Raw genomic sequence first — 19825 nt, forward strand, 5'->3', positions numbered from 1 at the left:
TAGTTCAGAAGTAAATTCTAATTTCTTCAAAATGGAAATCTTACATGTCTTTATTGTCATTGTTGTTTTAATTAATAACTGCTTACAATTAATCTTACATACCAACCCTAAACCTGTCCTATATTAAAATATTACTATATTTATTAAATAGTACTGTTATTATTAAAAATCCTGTATATTCTGTATATTTTAATCAAATAATTATTGTTAAAGAAATAACTACACTTAAAAAAATCATCTCTATTTTCCAAAGGTAATCAGTTGGTAATTATTATTATACATATGTCCACTATTATAAATGATCTGTCAATAATGAGTAACTGATCCCAGAAAACAGTTACTCTTTTAAACTGGTTTTGTCTCATGATCAAATCCTTTCTCCTTTAAACAGCAGAAATCCCTCTTTACCAGCTGAGTTACATAGCGTGAAAGTGAGTGCCACTCTGACGGGACAGTCACACTGTTGATCCATTGATCGGGCATGATAAGATAAAAGTATGAAACGCTTCCTCTAGTGAGCGGCTGGAACAAACACTGGCCTGATTGCATAAAGCGGGTTGTATTCAGAGAAGAAGAGATAAAACAATTGTCTTAAGAGCAGGAAGATTTTCATGCTGTTCAAATGCTAACACGTGTATTGATATTTAAGGCAGAAACTGTAATAATGCTGTGTATGGAAATGAAGGTTGAATGTTTTTTTCTATTATTTTCCTGAAGTCTTTCTTTTTTCTATTTCCTCACATCTTTATCTTGTCTTCCGGTGGCTTCGTCTCTTTTCTCAGAGCTGTACATATGCAGGGTGGCGACACTTGTGTGTGAACAGAGCTCGCTTTGTGAAGCAGCACCGTAATTAGTGTGAGAGTGTGTGTGTGTGTGTGTGTGCTAATGAGCATTGAGCAGCATTCTTCTCGTTAGCAGAGACTCTGCTACGAACTCACACACTTTCTGCAGTGAGGCATAAACATGCATACACATTCTTAAATCACACGCTAATTGAATACTGTCCTTAAATGCTGTGACACACACTCTCAAGCTCTGAGATGAACATACACAAACAACCTCAGGAAAGGCACTAATTATCGGGTTCTCCAGTACACCTCGTCCTTCGGATGAGACGTTAAACCGAGGCCCTGACTCTCTGTGGTCACAAAAAATCCCAGGATGTCTTTCGAAAGAGTAGGGGTGTAACCCCGGCATGCTGGCCAAATTTGCCCAGTGGCCTCTGTCCATCATGGCCTCCTAATAATCCCCATATATATATACCAATTGGCTTCATCACTCTGTCTCCTCTCCACCAGTAAGCTGTTGTGTGGTGGGCGTTCTGGCGCAATATGGCTGCCGACGCATCATCCAGGTGGATGCTGCACATTGGTGGTGGTTGAGGAGATTCCCCCCTTCTGTGTAAAGCGCATTGAGTGCCGAGAAAAGCGCTATATAAATGTAATGAATTATTATTATTTTATTATTATTACACACACACACACACACACACACACACATTTCCTCTGGCTGGCCTATCATGTAAGAGAAAGCGAGCTATGCAGTTATCTTGTCAGCGAGTGTTTACCCGGTGAGATGGCATTTCTCTTCATGCCCACAAACACTGTGTGACATCATGCCAGCCTTTCGAGCCTTTAGTTTGCTCACTGAGCCAACAAATTCCACCCTCCCCCCGATTCAAAGCGGATCGTGACTGTCGTTGAGAGTCACGAATGCGATTTATTTTTAAATACAAACTCATTTTACAAGGATAATTTAAACTGAATGGCACTCCTGAGACTGACTGACTTCATAAACAGACCATGGAAGTGAACTTGAAATACACATTTCTGGTCTTATTGTGAATGATTTTAAAACAAATTGTTATCTTAATCTCTCATCAAAGATGAATAACTTTGGTTCTGTATGACTTTTTGGCTGATGTCATCAAACCTTTTTATTTATTTTTTCAAAATATTCCCTTCCATCCACCATATAAAGCAAGGACGTTCTCATTCTTTTTGACTCCAAGGCCCCCCATTGTCCACAACAATATTCAAAGGCCTGACACTCCTAGTTTCTGTAAATTAAATTTTAGGATTCCAGAAGTTTTAAGCACTAAATGTTTCCCTCTCTTTTTAACAAGTTTACACATTTTAATGGCTTTTCGGGTCATTTGTGATTTACTGGATAAAAGTATTTGGTTACACTTTAGTTTAAGGTCCAATTCTCACTTTTTAACTAACTATTAGCTACGACATTTGCCTCAATAAACTCCTAATTTCTGCTTATTAATAGTTTGTAAGGTAGTTGTTAAGTTTAGATATTGGGTAAGGGATGTAAAATATGGTCATGCAGAATAAGGCATTAAAATGTGCTTTATAAGTAATAAACCAATATAATATGCATGCTAATAAGCAACTAGTTAGTGGGAATTTGCCCCTAAACTCAAGTGTTACCAACTAAAGTTTTATCAAGTATTTTGTTCAAAATATTTTTTCTCAATTTTTTTTCTAATGAATTTTTTTAACTAGAAAATATATTTATTGTAAAAGTGCTTATGTAGTTTTAAGTAGGCTACCATTAAGTACTTCCATAGTACTTTTACCATAGTTTTTATATGAAGGCTACTTCAGCTTTTCCAAGAGATTGTTTCTGATGGGGTGAATTAAAATAAGAGAAATCTTTATCTTATTTTAATGCTTATTTTATCTTTTTTTAAACCATTAAGCTATCTTGAGACCCCTTAGGCATTTAGAGACAGCTTTTTTCACACTTTAAACTATTTCCGATGTGTTTCAGTACAGTTCATGTTAAATATTTGTTCTGTGACATTTTTTCGTTCTTTCTTGTATCGATGACGAACACAAACTTCCTTCTAGAGTAACTGAGTCGCACGATAACTATGTCATTGCAAAGGCTCGTGAATCATCAATACGATACACCCCTTATACGGCATTGGTTCTGGCTTTTGTTCACACAGCGCGCATTCCGGGTCTGAACACGGCAATGTTACTAGGTCCCCAACCCGGCATCGAATTTGCCGGGTTCAAAGCGCTGTGTGAAAGGGGCTCTAGTCTCAGACTAAGGTTTTTGAAGAAATTGACCACTTTACTGATTTAAACAAATAATCTTGACTATATAAATAATGCTGTTTTTTGGGTTTTTTTTTTGCATAATCTGATATGCTGTATACAGGCTTTGCTCAACCAACTTTGTGACAGGGAAGTTGGTTCATGAGTAGTTGGATCCGCGCTGTATGAGGCAATGGGCCTGAATGATTGCACAAATCTGAATCACTTTGAGACTCTTGAGACGTTTTCAGCATACATGAAGTCATGCATGAGTGAAAACACCCGTGACCGACAAGGCTCTTGATGATTAAATCACACACTGTTCATAGAACATTAGAATTGTGGGGAAAAAAATGTAAATAATAATAAATCGGAAAATTGGAACCTAAATACTTTTTTGTTGTGCAGCGCAAGGCTTAAATAAATATTAATGACACAGCACTTGAAAATTATTTCCTGTAGTTGAAAAGCTTGATTAAAAAATAAGCTAGAATCCTAATAATTATGCAACCCAGAAAGCAACTTGTCTCAACTCTCGGTCTTGTGACTGCCTGATATTTAGAAGAGTTTTTCAGTATCACTCTGTTTGTACGTGTTTGTTTTTGGTTGTGTTTCTATATGTGAGTGTATTTTCTCACCTATAATGTTTGTATAATGGGTGTATAATCTCATGTTATAGGGCATTGTATAATCTAGACATATGGTGTAATCTCATGTTAGGGCATTGTGTAATCAATGAAATGAGAAATATGGTTTATTTTTAACTCTCTACGGCCGAGTCAAATACACTCAGCTGCATGTACCATCATATCAGTCACAAATTCTGACTGAATTATCATACTGTGATGATACTACTCCAGGGTCTAAAAAAAACAGACCCCTCAGATTCTCAAACCGCTTACGGAGATAACAGGGTTGGGACTTGTTGAAGAATGTGGTTCTTCATACCAGACTTATGTTTTAATAGTGCCTGTCAAACAAGACAAATCCACACACAAACACACTAAGACTAACAATTCAATGTTCCGGATACTTTTTGTTGTGCACATCGGCTGCAATTATACACACACTGAAATAAGCACATGCTGGGAAGCTGAACCCCCTTAATTGTTCAAACACACACACACACACACACACTGATTCTTTCACGCTCCCTTCTTTAAGCAGATGCTGTGCTCAAGGCATACTAAGTAGGTGACACAACACATTGTGTAAATAACATGAAGAATCCCACTGTGAAGCACTTACATTTCAGTGTGTGTGTGTGCGCGACTGTTTCTCACGCCTCTGTGAAGTAGCCTCTATGAGTGTGAATGCACACACACTCACTCCCACTTGCGAGCGTGTCTCTGCATCTCTGTCTGTGAGCCCTGGGCTCTGTGGGCGGAATAGGAATTACAGCGGAGTGGGTGGAAAGACAGAGAGAGAAAGAGAGAGAGAGAGAGAGAGAGAGAGAATCAAACGACACAAGACGCAGAGATAGTGACAGGGACAGACTGTGAACACGGACTGTTTGCAGACTTGCATGCCGTATTGGACACAGCCAGTGGATGGATGTGTTTACAGAGCGTGGAGTCATTTAACGCCCAAATGTGGAGTCTAAAACTGCCATACATGGAGCCAACTTTGAGCGTCAATCCTGATGGAGTGAGTACCTGTACATGCACATTTGTACGGATTAGTGTGCTTGTTTGATCTGTCAAGTCATGTTGTGTTTAGAGGCTGAGTGTTTTAGTTGAGGTGGAGGTTGTGGATGCTCTGTCAGTTTTCTGTCGCAGGAGTCTGTGTTTGCTGTTAATATTTAAGATCAAGGTTGTGATCAGGAGGCACTCTTTGGATTTTAACACCACTTGCACAAGTACTTGTGCGATCTTGCTTTGGAATGCAGGTCCTTGTCAGTTGAAACCTCAAATTAGTTTATAAACTGTGCTGAGGAACAGGTTATCAAATGAATTTGCATATCGAATGCTCATTTGATGCCATCCATTGATAAGTATAAGTATATATATATATATATATATATAATGTAACTGCATGCTAAAGCAATTAGCAAGATATTTGTACATGTAAATATAATATATAATTTGATTTACCTTTTATGGTTTGATCACGAATCACCTTGCATATGATAATCATGTGACCTGATTTGTCCAATCAGGTGTAATCAAATTCTTATGAGCTACTGATTAAAGATTTCTGTGTTTGCCATCATTTTTGGGCAATTTGATTTTAGCATTATTTGAGTTCTTTTTGGTTATTCAGGTGTCATCTATGAATTTTAAAGCAACCTTGTCTTCAGTCTCACGTATCTCAATTGCGTGAGTGTGTTTTATTGTTGAAATTGTACAGGCTTTACAAAACAAACATTTCATATGAAGCTGCCCTCCCTTTCGAGAAAGAAGAACACCAATCAAAAAGTGTCAGCTAATTTAATCAGATCTCATAAAGGAAGCTGCATGAAACATTCATGCTTTGGGAGTGAACTCATTTGGGATTTGAAAGTTGTGTGCTATTTAAGTTTGGGGAAAATGGCTTTTTTTTTTCCCCTTCTGTTTCTTTGGAAGGGAAGCATTTCACCCAAAACTAGTTTATAAGATTTTTATTTATTTTTTACTTGTTTAAAATGTATCTTCTATATTTCACTAAATATCATTTAGATCTATCTTGGATTCCTTGTAAAGCATTTGCAAGCATTATGTAATATACTATTTTAATTCATAATGATAGTATTGAATTATTTGTGTACGAGTGAGTGAGTGTGTCTGTGTTGGAAGACACAGCAGAGGGCAGTATTGAGACAAGGTTGTCTTTCAATGACGAAATCAGCTTTAAACTTTACTTTGTGTAAATAACAAGTATCTACATTATGTATTGTTGAACATCATCGATATTGTTTGTGCTATTTATCTTTCTTCTAGCCAATTGTAATGTGTTTTTTGCAATGGTGATCAGGCTTGTCATCCATGTTTATGTATAAATGAATTATTTGGATGAATGAAAAAAACATTTATATAAATTTTGACAAATCTAACATTCACTACAGTACATTGATTAGTTAAGACTATATTAAAGACTGTATTAAATTGTCTCCACAGTTGACATGGTTGTGTATTTAAAATCATAACAACTCACCAGAGCATATGGGCAATGCCGTGAAACCTTACAATTATAATATTATTATATATTATAAAATATATCTGAATATGATATAAAATATTTTCGTAATGACCACTTACATTCTCAGATGAGATATCTTTCTATATAGACTTCCATCTATTTGCCAGCTCGCTTAGCTCACATAAACTTCATTGGAAGAGAGAACCACTGTCTGTTAATGCCTTCATGCCCACTGGGAACAGCCAGAGAGGATGGTCATGAGAACCAAAAAGAATGTGGATCTGCATTCAAATGACTTTAGATTTGATTAAGAATGATTGGTTTTCTCTTGAGAGCACCAGGACTTCCCCTAGATTCAGAGAGCTAATCTCTGATGTGTGCCACAGTATACTAGAGTAAAGATCTGGGCCTAGCAATGCGTTTGAATATGCATTGCTGTCAGCTGTGATCTGAAGCACTGTCATACCTCTATTCATAACCAACTTCCCTCAGAACCGTATTTTACTAATGTGAAGCTTGAATACACTAGGCTACATGTTAGAGCTGCATGATTCTGGATAAATTGAGAATCATGATTTTTTTTTTTTGGTTTCAAGGCGAGATCACAATTCTCCCACGATTCTAAAAAGACAACTAGCCTACACAAAATAACATGTCATTTACTAGAGGTTCTTACATGATTTCCATTACACGAGAGTAGATGTTAAAACTTCATGCTGATTTGTACTCGGCTTTCGCCAAGATAAGCAAAACCAAGACGTAGCTTTACAGTAAACTATGCTTCTCCATCCATTTACGCTTCTTTCCATATGGTGGTGTGACTCCCCTTCTGTCCGGCGTTAACGGCAGCAGTGTACTTGGCGTGTTAGCGCACGCGACGGCTGCAACTACAGGACCAGCACGACAACCGTCTGGATTGAACCGAGTAGGGGACATCTCTAGGGTCTTCAAGTGGGCACCTTCCGTCCTCAGTGTTTCGTCGACTAGCCCACGACACCTCAAGAGGGCTCGACAGTGACTCTGGCGTCCCAGTGTCACCCCCCTCCGTCCCCCACTCAACTCAGCCCAGCTTACTGACCTCTACATCCCTCCTGCTGCTGAGACCTAACCACAATCTCACAATCTCTCCGCAACCCGACCATACGCGCCAACCCGTTTGACTAAGGCTGTCGAGCCCCACTGGTGCGTTAATATGCAGTTTCAGTGGACAACGGTTCCGTATGGCATACCACCTACCGCAAAACACAATATCTGCCCAACCACCCGTCATTCACGCAAAATACACAGGAACGTATACAAACAAACCAACAGACTCTTCAAGTTTTCAAGAATTCTACGAAACCGTAGCGTGGCGGCCTGTACACAGCCAGCTAGAATCTTTCCGTCTCAACCACAGCCAGTTGCTGCTCCTTTCTGCTGCTTCAGATAAGTTCTTTACTGTGCGACGCAACTCTTGGCCGCTGAATCCGATGTCTCTGAGGAACCGGGTTGTAGAGTGTGCCACAAAACCTCGACAACCCACTTCCACTGGATAAACCTCGACTCTCCATCCTCGCTGTTCTGCTTCAGTGGCCAGATGAGCATACCGCAGTTTCTTCCTCTCATATGCCTCATCTACCGCATCCTCCCATGGCACTGTTAACTCTATCAGTTGAACAATGCGTGCTGATCCAGACCACAAAACAATATCTGGTCGTAGGTTAGTGGTGGCAATCTCAGGTGGAAAAATAGTCAAGATCAGCCAGCATCTTCCAGTCCCTAGCAGCTTCCAGTTGTCCTGGGCGAGAATTGGGGTTAACACCTTTTCTTGGTGCTTGCTCGCCTGGGCGGAGGAATATTGTCTTCTGCGTGTAATGCTTTGCTAGAACAGGTGGCAACTTATTGGTCATGTTACGCTTGCCTTCTAATGCTAAAGCCAAACATCGCAGTACTTGGTCATGGCGCCAAGTAAACCGACCTTGGCTAAGAGCCACCTTACATCCTGTCAAAATGTGCCTTACAAATGTTAATTGCTGCAGTCTATTTAAAATGTTTAATGATTCTGAACAAATGTATTTTTTTTTAACGATTAATCTTGCCGCTCTAGATACTACATATAAACGCGCGCCTCATTGTTTGGAGATAAACCTACGCAACAAATGTAAACAATAAGGGTTCTAAAATCGGCTCAAAATATTAGGACATTTCATATCCTGCAACTGGATTAAAATCAGAGTCTGTCCCCACCATAAACTACATGATTACTGTTGTAGTTGGGCAACTCCACTAGCCTAACATAACATCTAACTAGAGTTGACGCGTCCAGACTGCAAACGCGGGCAAAAATAAGGGCAAAAGTCATGTAGAGTATTCCAGCCTTCAGAGCTCATTACCAACTCATTCAAAGCAATCAGCATTATTTCTGATGCTGACGCTGTGACATTGCTATTATTTCCCCCAGCATAGGCTTCTCAGTCGCTTAAAAAAAAGAGAATTCTTTTTAAATGGTTTTAAAATTATAAATATATTTTAAATGTTTTCAAATTATATTTGTATTAACTATTTATTATATTTTTATTTAGGCTATTAGAATTCATTGACATATTCCGTATAGGCCTATATACTAGTTGAAATTGAATATTTTAAATAATGACCGATTTAATTGTATGCGATTCAGATTTTTGAGAAGCAGCTTTAGTTTAAAACATTTTTTAAAAATGTTTTGTATAGACACGAATCAGATTTTTGAGAAGCAGCTTTAGTTTAAAACATTTAGAAAAAAACAAATTAATTTTTTATTTTTTACAAAGGGCCATATGCAAGCAAGTGTTCCATATTTAAAGTACACTAATGAACTTTATATGATTATAGATCATAAATCATATAAAGATCATTTTAATTGATCCAACTGTGTTTTGGCTTTCATGAGGGGAGATAAAATAAAAAGCCCACCCAAAATACTAAAAATAAACCTCCCTTAAAGATCTCTCGCCAGCAACCAAACAGGATCATTTTAATGGTCCCATATTGTTTTTTGTTCTCTGAAATACACGTGCCAAGTATTTTTTAAAGATCTTACTTTTTTCACCCTTCTACTCAGGAAATTGCCCATTTTGCCGCTCATATTTTTTAATCGAGCTCATGAGCTTTGTATCAAAGACTGCCTTTGTACCTCCAGCTCTGGGATATTTGTATTACTTTCTCTCTCTGTTCTGATATGACCCGCTCCAGAACCTGCCTTTCATTAACATCCACTCTCACGGCATGGTCATTCACCTTACGTCATTCTCCAACTACACTTTCCTCCAAAAACACGCCTTTCAGCAGGACGTTCCAGAGGCCTGTCCATCCTCTTGGATTCCACAGTTTTTACAGCACTAAGAAACTCAGCACTGGCGAGTTCCCCGGCTGTGTTTTTAGACGTTGGGAAATTAAGACGGATGATTATTTGAAGTGGCAGCGCAGTCTGTGCAGTTGGAGGCCCGGAGTGAGTGCTTTCTTTTGTTTTGAATGGAGGAGTTGTGGCAGAGCCAGGGATGGTGAAACGGTCGAGTAAGCATTTCTTGATTCCTCTAAGGTAGAGCAAGAGAGAGGCGCTAGTCTGCGTTGAAAAAGATCACCAAGTCTGACATCTGTTTTTTTAGTTACTACAAGAGAGGAACGAGAGAATCCCGTCATATTCGTCTCCAACTGAATTTCTCGCTCGCATCCCAGGCGCTTTCTACAGGTTGTCGTAGCAACAGCACAGAATCAGAATGGAACTTCCTCGTCAGTAAGACTGAGTGTCTGTCCTGCGCCCGGAAAGCATGTCGGCTCTTGCTGTAGAGGAATGAAATGAGTGCAGTCTAAGGCGTATGAGAGGAATGGATTCGTTAGTCAATGCGTTGGGTCTCTACACGTTGGGAGCTGCGCTATATGAGCGGACATACGTCGCGAAAAGACCATGAGTCTGATAAAGAGGCTGTCGTTTAAAAGGGTCTGCTACTTTTATACGGTGAGTGGCAAAAAGTTGTTGCCTTTTGTTTTCTTTCTCTGCTATATTCCATGGTTCTTGGTGTCTCTCTAACTGTCTCTTTTTTTGTGTCTGTGAATTTTCTCTCCATGAGTCGTTGTAAGATGTTAGAGATGTCTTTTTTGTTAGTCCCCATTCAATGGCTCCGTAAACATCCTCCAGACCTGCTATCTGAAAGGGAGAAGAGGAGACAGAACACACCTGGGCTACATTAGCTCAGTTTTCCCCCCCATAAAACTACATCCAAATGTGTGCAGATTGATTAGACGTGGGTATTTTGTACCCACGGTACCGCTTGTATGTCTGTCCTAAAGAGTTTGTGCGGTAAGTTAGCTTGAGCATTCGTAAAGCCAAAGCAAATAGGCAAGTGCTGGATACTCTCCTCAATTTGTAGACACACACAACTCACTCTTTCTATTCCAGGGAATTTTAGCACTCAATGCGAGGCGTTATTCATTTCAGATTCAAATGTAAACACTGGAATCTGTTTGTCCGTTAGCTGTTAGTCCCACAGTTTCCTGCCTCTTCTCAAACCACAGTGTGTTAGGCTTGGAAAAACCTTGTCTGTTACTTTTCAAACACCTTATTGGAATGTGTGTTTGTGGGAGGGAGTGTGGTTATCAAACATGTTTTTTGAACAACATTACAGAGAACTGACATCCCTCATTTCCCTTCAGGTTTTCATTCTGTCTCAGTCTGAGCACACACTTATCTTGTCCCCTTTACTCCTATTCAGTTACTATATATATGTACTACATGTGTATATACATATGCAGCCCATTCTCATCCCTAGGCGTCATGAAACTGATGCCTTGGGAATCATTTTGACCATGCTTCAATATTTGACGCTTTAGGCACCCTTTAGCGTCAGTTACATGACGCGATCCTAGGGCGTCATCTCACTGACGCTTTACCTTTAACGTCAGTTAGATGACGCTATCTAATCTTAACCCTACCCCAGACCTAAACCTACCCACGTCATCTAACTGACGCTAAAGGTAAAGCGTCAGTAAGATGACGCCCTAGGATCGCGTCATGTAACTGACGCTAAAGGGTGCCTAAAGCGTCGAATATTGAAGCATGGTCAAAATTGTCATTTTAGTGACGCCTTGGGATGAGAATGCGTTGACATATGTATGTGTATATATACTGTATGTATATTTTTCGATACATATCAAATAGATACACGATACCAGCTGCATGCGCTTTCTCACTCTCTCATCTCTCCGACAGCAAGTTGCCACAAACCCACCTCCCCTAACTCGTTTAATTTGCTACAGATGAAAATTGTTGGTGTTACAGGGCATGGGATTTTGCATATTGCACATCATTTTACTCATTCCCGCAGATTTTATACTCACACCTAAATTGCGCGCACATAAAGCCACGTCTCAGTACTAAATTGAGTTATTATTGCGCTTAAACAGTCAAATATAACACACAATAATGTCAAAATGCCAGTCTTGGCGAGTGTTCACGTAAACACAATCAGTTATGTTGAGAAAGAAAACACGTGTAACAGTATATCGGATCTGTGTGTCAGGTCTTAAAGTGATAGCAGCCTAATATACCTGCTGCCATATTATGAGATAATATTAAAAATATCTTTATGGCAGTTTTTCCCCATGGTATCGATGTAAAAATTGTGGCCAATGAAAATGGTGAGTGGCTAGTAACTTTGGAAAACCACTAGCCACTGTGGCTGGTGAGCAAAAAAGTTGATGTCAAGCCCTGTATATATATATATATATATATATATATATATATATATATATATTTATTTGTCCGCATGTCGTGTGTGTGGCTCTGTAGAAAACAGTTTTGCTGCTTAATATTATTGTGGAAACCATGATATGACATTTTTTCATGATTATTGGATGAGGTTCAGATGTATAGAAAGTTCAAAAGAACATAATTTATCTGAAAGTGTAATTTCTTTCTAAAAACCATGTTCCCAGTAACAGAACCATCGCATGGGCTGTGTGAAGTGTGTGACTGCAACTCCCTCCACCCCTTGTTGAATGTCCAGATTCACTCAGAAATGCGTCACATTATAGAAATACTGTGAAATAGCTTGCATGCAAATTGTGTTTCATGACAGGCCTGCCTTTGTGAGGTTATATGTATACAAACATCATGCCTTTGTGAGTGTGAACTAGCTATTCTTTCACACTCTGTCATAAAGTCGTCCATGTGTCAGCTGGTGCATGTTTAAATATTTCATCCTTGCTAACATAGCATTGAGGTGTTGTGCGTGTGTTACCCACAGCCTTGTGTAAACAAACACACTTGGACATACAAGTGATGTTTGGTACATGCATATTTAGTTTGCACTTAAATCTCTCAAATCTCGTTCATGTTTATGGATATTCATGTAAAGGTTTGACTAGGTTTGATGTAGTGATATCAACTTCATTGTTCGCAAATGAGTTTTGAAAGCAAGTGATGTAAGTTATTTTTAGGTGACCTATCCCTATCCACCCTACAACTGACCAGACCTCTCGTAACAGATTGAACATTCTTATCATTTTTGTGGGATGATGTTTACTATAGCATGCTAAATATGCGACCTCTTCTCGCATTTTGTTGCTGAAGCACCACTGCATATATATATATATTATAGTTATATATATACAGGTCCTTCTCAAAAAATTAGCATATTGTGATAAAGTTCATTATTTTCCATAATGTAATGATAAAAATGAAACTTTCATATATTTTAGATTCATTGCACACCAACTGAAATATTTCAGGTCTTTTATTGTTTTAATACTGATGATTTTGGCATAAAGTTCATGAAACCCCAAAATTCATATCTAAAAAAATTAGCATATCATGAAAAGGGTCTCTAAACGAGCTATTAACCTAATCATCTGAATCAACTAATTAACTCTAAACACCTGCAAAAGATTCCTGAGGCTTTTAAAAACTCCCAGCCTTTTTCATTACTCAAAACCGCAATCATGGGTAAGACTGCCGACCTGACTGCTGTTCAGAAGGCCATCATTGACACCCTCAAGCAAGAGGGTAAGAAAGAAAGAAATTTCTGAACAAATAGACTGTTCCCAGAGTTCTGTATCAAGGCACCTCAGTGGGAAGTCTGTGGGAAGGAAAAAGTGTGGCAAAAAACTAGTGATGCACGGTATAGGATTTTGGCCGATATTCGATATGCCGATATTTTCAAACTAATTTTGCCCGATACCGATATATTTGTATTTTTTTTAAGTGCAAAAAAAGCTTATTAAAGCTTCTATTAATGTTCTCAGTCAAGAGCAGTGAGTGATTTCCTCTGTGTTTTGTTGTTTTATTAACATTAACGGGATAGTTCTCCCAAAAATTTAAATTGTCATCATTTACTCTCTCAAGTTTCTTTCTTCTGTTGAAATTATAAAAGTTATTTGGAAGAATGTGGCTAACCAAACAGTTGCTGTACTCCAGTGACTTCCATAGTATATTTAAGCACAAGAAAGAAATGAATCCAGGTTTGAAACAACATTAGATAGACAGAATTTTTATTTCTGGGTGCCTTATCTCTTTAAAGACAAGCGGCAGAATATTATTACTGTCTCTTTAAGAACTGCACGCGAGTAACGCGACGCGTCTAATATACACGCATTTGACAAGCAGATTTTCTCTGTTTGCTTTCACTTTAGACATAACCAACTTTGTTTATGTAAACCTTGTGTGTATTTGACAGTATCAGCGCAATAAGACTCGAAAGATTAGTCCAGTATGCAGGCGCTGTGACAGGCTTTAGTTCCTGTGAGCGTCGGGTGTAACGCGCTCGGAAAAGCGGATGTTAGAACAGCGCATCAGTGCGTGAATGATATGTTTACCTAGCAAGACTTTGACGCACATGCAAACAATGAACTTTTGTGAATTGCGGCGTCCCGTGAGTGTAACTCTACCTCTGCGTTTACATGTGATGTGATGTGAATGTACGTCGCGTTGTACAGTATGTTGAGATGAAGGCGCCAGAATTGAACTGATAGAATGCACGATACTATGATTTTTCTTCAAAAGCAGATCGTGGAGACATTTTAATCGTCCACGATCAAAAACCGTGAGACGCACGGCACACCCCTAGTTGGAAGTTTAAGTTGCTGGCGCTCATGCTTCGTTCACGGTCGTCACGTGCGCATAGGAAACACACCACCCTATCGGCAAGACTCATCGGCAGAAATATTCATATCGGCCGATGATGGTCATTTTAAGCTTTTATCGGCCGATACCGATGTTGTCCCGATATCATCGTGCATCCCTACAAAAAACGCTGCACAACGAGAAGAGGTGACCGGACCCTGAGGAAGATTGTGGAGAAGGACCGATTCCAGACCTTGGGGGACCTGCGGAAGCAGTGGACTGAGTCTGGAGTAGAAACATCCAGAGCCACCGTGCACAGGCGTGTGCAGGAAATGGGCTACAGGTGCCGCATTCCCCAGGTCAAGCCACTTTTGAACCAGAAACAGCGGCAGAAGCACCTGACCTGTGCCACAGAGAAGCAGCACTGGACTGTTGCTCAGTGGTCCAAAGTACTTTTTTTCGGATGCAAGCAAATTTTGCATGTCATTCGGAAATCAAGGTGCCAGAGTCTGGAGGAAGACTGGGGAGAAGGAAATGCCAAAATGCCTGAAGTCCAGTGTCAAGTTAGCCTGGCATGCCAGACCTACATCAAGATGTTAGGTCTGGGAACTCATCATTGACAGGGCTCAATCTGATGGGCGGGATAAACGGTTGTCTTTCAAATTCTCTCAGCACGCAATTGGATAGCGCTACAACCAATCAGAGCAACGAAGAAGGGGACGTAGTCAGCGGAACAAGTTGATATATTAAACTTTTACCGTATCCAGTCCATAGCTGTCAACATTGAACATTGAAAATAAGGGAGATTTCTTACACGACCCACAAACTTTAAAAATAAAACACTAATCATTAAAAGTCTAAAGAGTTTATAACTAGCCTATGTGTGAGAGAGAAAGAGACAGTATGTGTGTGTGTGTGAGAGAGAAAGAGTCATTAAAACATTTTTTTGTCATTAAAATAATAATATCATAGAGAATGTTTAAATACTAATATCAGCTTACGAGGGAAACGGAGGCGGAGTAGTATGCTTCGGAGTGCTGGAGATGATTCGGAGGCCACAGCTTTTTTGTAACAGCGCGCGCGGCGCCGCATCCGAGGATGAATGACTTCAAACCGAATATGTCCGAGCTTGCTCTGACCGTCGCAACTCTGCCGTCATTGTGTTAAGCCCGCCCACGAACTCTATACACGATGTGATTGGCCTGACCAGTTTTTGGTTTTTCCAGCTAAAACGTCTATGGAGAGTTGCTAGACCACACTGGCAGCGAAATGATTTTTGCTGCCGCTAGGGTGCGTCTAGATTTCTAGGCTAGTGTCAAGTACCCACAGTCAGTGATGGTCTGGGGTGCCATGTCAGCTGCTGGTGTTGGTCCACTGTGTTTTATCAAGGGGAGGGTCAATGCAGCTAGCTATCAGGAGATTTTGGAGCACTTCATGCTTCCATCTGCTGAAAAGCTTTATGGAGATGAAGATTTCATTTTTCAGCACGACCTGGCACCTGCTCACAGTGCCAAAACCACTGGTAAATGGTTTACTGACCATGGTATTACTGTGCTCAATTGGCCTGCCAACTCTCCTGACCTGAACCCCATAGAGAATCTGTGGGATATTGTGAAGAGAAAGTTGAGAGACGCAAGACCCAACACTCTGGATGAGCTTAAGGCCGCTATCGAAGCATCCTGGGCCTCCATAACACCTCAGCAGTGCCACAGGCTGATTGCCTCCATGCCACGCCGCATTGAAGCAGTCATTTCTGCAAAAGGATTCCCGACCAAAAACTGAATGAGTGCATAACTGAACATAATTATTTGAAGGTTGACTTTTTTTTGTATTAAAAACACTTCTTTTATTAGTCGGATCAAATATGCTAATTTTTTTAGATAGGAATTTTGGGTTTTCATGAGCTGTATGCCAAAATCATCAGTATTAAAACAATAAAAGACCTGAAATATTTCAGTTGGTGTGCAATGAATCTAAAATATATGAAAGTTTAATTTTTATCATTACATTATGGAAAATAATGAACTTTATCACAAACAATATGCAAATTTTTTGAGAAGGACCTGTATATACTATATATACATATAGTCTTTGTGTTCGCAGATCCTACAGGTTTTGACTCAGCAGGAACATCAGGAATGTATCTCATTAGTAAGAAACTCATACATCCACACATCTTTTGTGTGTGTGTGTGTGAGAGAGAGAGAGATAGATCACAGGCCATCCAGCTGCATAGAGTTGAAAGTATATGTAAACCCTGAGGTATTTATGGATCTCTCCACAGTCTGTTAGCAAATGCATAGCGGAGGGAAAGAGAAGGAAAACAAATTAAGCTGAGATGAAACCAAGATGGGGCTGAACTTACATGTTCTTGATGCTTTGATAACTCAAATGAAATAATTTATTTATTTTTCTGGGCTGTTAGACTGTAATGTGAATAACTCCTTGCAGTGGATCTCAACCGGACCCAGGTTTTACATTGGACATCAAGTGGTGACCTAACTTGATCAATATTTCCAAGAAGATTCAAAAAGATCTTTAAATATTCAAAATATTAAAGTTGCCATGAAATAGAAATTCACTAGCCTGACGTCGTCATACTCAGATTGAGTCTGATTCTGATACTGCTCCATTGGGCTGTGATTATGGGGCGTGTTTCAACCGAACCAGGAAAGAAAATGCCTCTACACTCAATTGGATAGACCTACAACTAATCAGAGCAACAGAGTAAGTGACGTATGTTGAATCCTGCAAAAACATCTTTCCGATCGACAAATGCCTTGATCGCGGTTCTCTGTTCCTCTTTTAAAATGAATGCGCTGTCGATATCTTCTATAACAGACGCGATGGCGGAATCTACACATCTCAATTCTCCAGCGGCAGCCACCTTTGTTGTAAACGAATTCAACCCAAGTGCTCTTTGGTGACGTGATGATTACGTTACTGTTGATCATCTGTCCATCGTCGTATAAAGCCCACCCTGACAATTTGATTGGTCCGAACAGCTTTGGTTCGGGCATACTTGCTTCAAAGGATCAAGTCCAGACCGCACTTCCCGGCCTCAAATGTTGTGGGCGGGGCTAAGTTCGACTGGCATCCAGGCTAGAAATGAATGTTATAGATTAATTGTGAACAATTCATATGTTTGTTTATTGAATTAAATTGTATTTTTTTTTTTCTAATTGTACACTGTTCCCCTGAGCAAGCCACTTAGCCTCAGATTCTTCCTGACTGTCTTAACGCAGTGACAATCTATGCTTACGTGACATGGAAGTCATGGAAAAAAACTACACCTGCCCCAGGCATGTGGTGATAAATAGATTTATTATATTCTGCTAAAAATATAGATATTGTTTTACATCAACCTCATTAACTGTGAACAATGAGCACCATCAGCCCTGTTAGCAACTTCTGTGAACCACGATCTTCTAAGTTACATTAAGAAGGCAGAAAGAGATTTGGGGTAGAAAGAGTCAGGAATGTGAGGGGTGGAGAGGTTGAATTATGGGGGCTTGGAAAAGGCCACTTATATTTCAATATGTGGTTACAAGCAGCTCCACTGCCAAAAAATGAAGGGAACCCACTGGAATGAGAAGAGGAGGGAGGGAAGCAGAAGGGGTTAGAGGGTGCAGGAAGAATTGAGAACATAAGAGAGAAGAATATATCGAGGCAATATGCTTAGCGCTTTGCTTTCTCTGGAATGTCTTCGTGGCATTTCATTCGGACAGGTTCTGAAGAATTACCAATTCAACGTTATCTTGATCTGCAGTAGCTGTCTTCCCATTGTTATACTTAAAGCCTGATTTTCTGGTTTCCGATGTTGTTTTCAAATAATGTATTAGTACTTGGTTTTACCAGGTTAGTAATAAGAGCAGCTCTTTCCAAAAGTGACTGGGAAACAGATCCATTGTGCATTAAACCTACTGTGTTTAATTAGTTTTACCTCCTTTCTCATTTCATTCAAGGTCACAATAATTGTAGAGTAAAGACAAATAATTTAATATTGGCTGCCCTGATCTTTTGTCAGTGGTGTTACTCCTAGTTATGATTTTTAATCATTTATTTTTATTATTATTTAAATTGCTATACAAATCCTGTATTTTGCAAGAAATATTTTTTGGTACTTTTATTTACTTTTTCATTTTTGTTTTAAAAATTTGACTCTTGCCGTTTTAAATGCCTCATGTAGTCCTTTGACAACATACTAAAAATGAAAGCATAACTGAATGAGACGTATAGGACCTCATTGTGTGAGAGTGACCATGTTTCTATTACACTAATGCAAATGAAGGATATGTGATAAACTGTACAGTGTGAAAACAAAAATTTAACACTGTTGTGTTTTTATAGTAGATATCTAGCTTTCAGCAAGGCTCAGCAGTCATTGATTTACACCTCAGTCACAGTCATCCGTGATGGTAATATAGTTGATGTTAGACAGTGTAGAATGTGTCCCTGATGTCACTAGACAAATATAATGAAGTTACAGGCTGTGCTGATGTCATCTCCAACATGTTGACCAAGGACAGAGTCAGCTTTTGAGCCAAACTGTCATTATACAAAGTCTTCCACATTTTTTTTTTCTTCCAATTTGCAGTTTGAAAATCCCACTTATTTTGCAAATGCAGTAAATAACACCAGGATCAATTATGGCTTAATTACAAGGTCATGTTGGGAAAGGACATGTTGTAGTTCCAGCACGTTTGTTTGTATAGACTGTTCAATGGAAACTCCATGCATCTTTCTGTTTATCCGTCCTGGTACCAGCTGCCTGACGTGGTTATTTTTTATTCCTCTTCCCCACGACTGTTTCTGGATTGTACATGAACAGACTCCCCTTTTACTGTCCTTTAATCGCTTTTAATAACCATTTCTAGGCCTGTATATTATGGAAACTAATTTCTTGTCGTAGGAATATGCATTTAGCTTGAGATGGCTTAGATCAATTTTGAGTGAGTAAACAATGCGTGATTCAGTTCGTTTGGAGATCAACTGCTATTTTATTTGAGATGATTTACATTTTAATTTTAATAGTCAGAATTCTTTTAGGCCCTTCATAGTTTAGGCCCATTTTATAAGAGTATTATTGGATCAATGTTGTTTGAATAAAATGTGAAGTTGGGAAATTTAAGGCTAGTTTTATGTTTTCAGGTCTTAACAGTATAGTACTATCAGCCTTATTTGCATCCATTCATCATAATTCTGCAGATTTTTCTTCATTTTCACAGATGTAGAAACACATTCACAGATTCATTGTAATTCTTGCTACTTTTATAGATTCCCTCTAGGTCATTACATGTTGTGCTGTGTGATCTTTATTTTAATATATTTTATATAATTAAAACAAACTATTTATTTAAATATATACCATTCAAATGTTTGATTTGAATATTTAAAATGATTTTTTAATATTTAAGGCTCTTATGCTCACCAAGGCTGCATTTGTTTAATCAAATACACAGTGCAAACAGTAATATTGTGAATGTTCAGCAGCCATCACTCCAGTCTTCAGTGTCACATGATCCTTCAGAAATCATTCTAATATGCTGATTTGCTGCTCAAGAAACATTTCTTATGCTGG

The 19825-nt window shown here is 39.0% G+C and overlaps 1 protein-coding gene across 3 annotated transcripts in view; it reads left to right on the forward strand.

Annotated features, from left to right (window-relative positions):
* The window catches only part of rgs12b (regulator of G protein signaling 12b), a 52157-nt gene that overhangs the window by 14140 nt on the left and 18192 nt on the right, over positions 1-19825 (forward strand). The window lies entirely within an intron of this gene.

The sequence above is a fragment of the Rhinichthys klamathensis genome, unplaced genomic scaffold, assembly GCF_029890125.1.
Source record: "Rhinichthys klamathensis goyatoka isolate OS25496 unplaced genomic scaffold, OSU_Roscu_1.1 h1tg000636l_1, whole genome shotgun sequence".
NCBI lineage: Eukaryota > Metazoa > Chordata > Actinopteri > Cypriniformes > Leuciscidae > Rhinichthys > Rhinichthys klamathensis.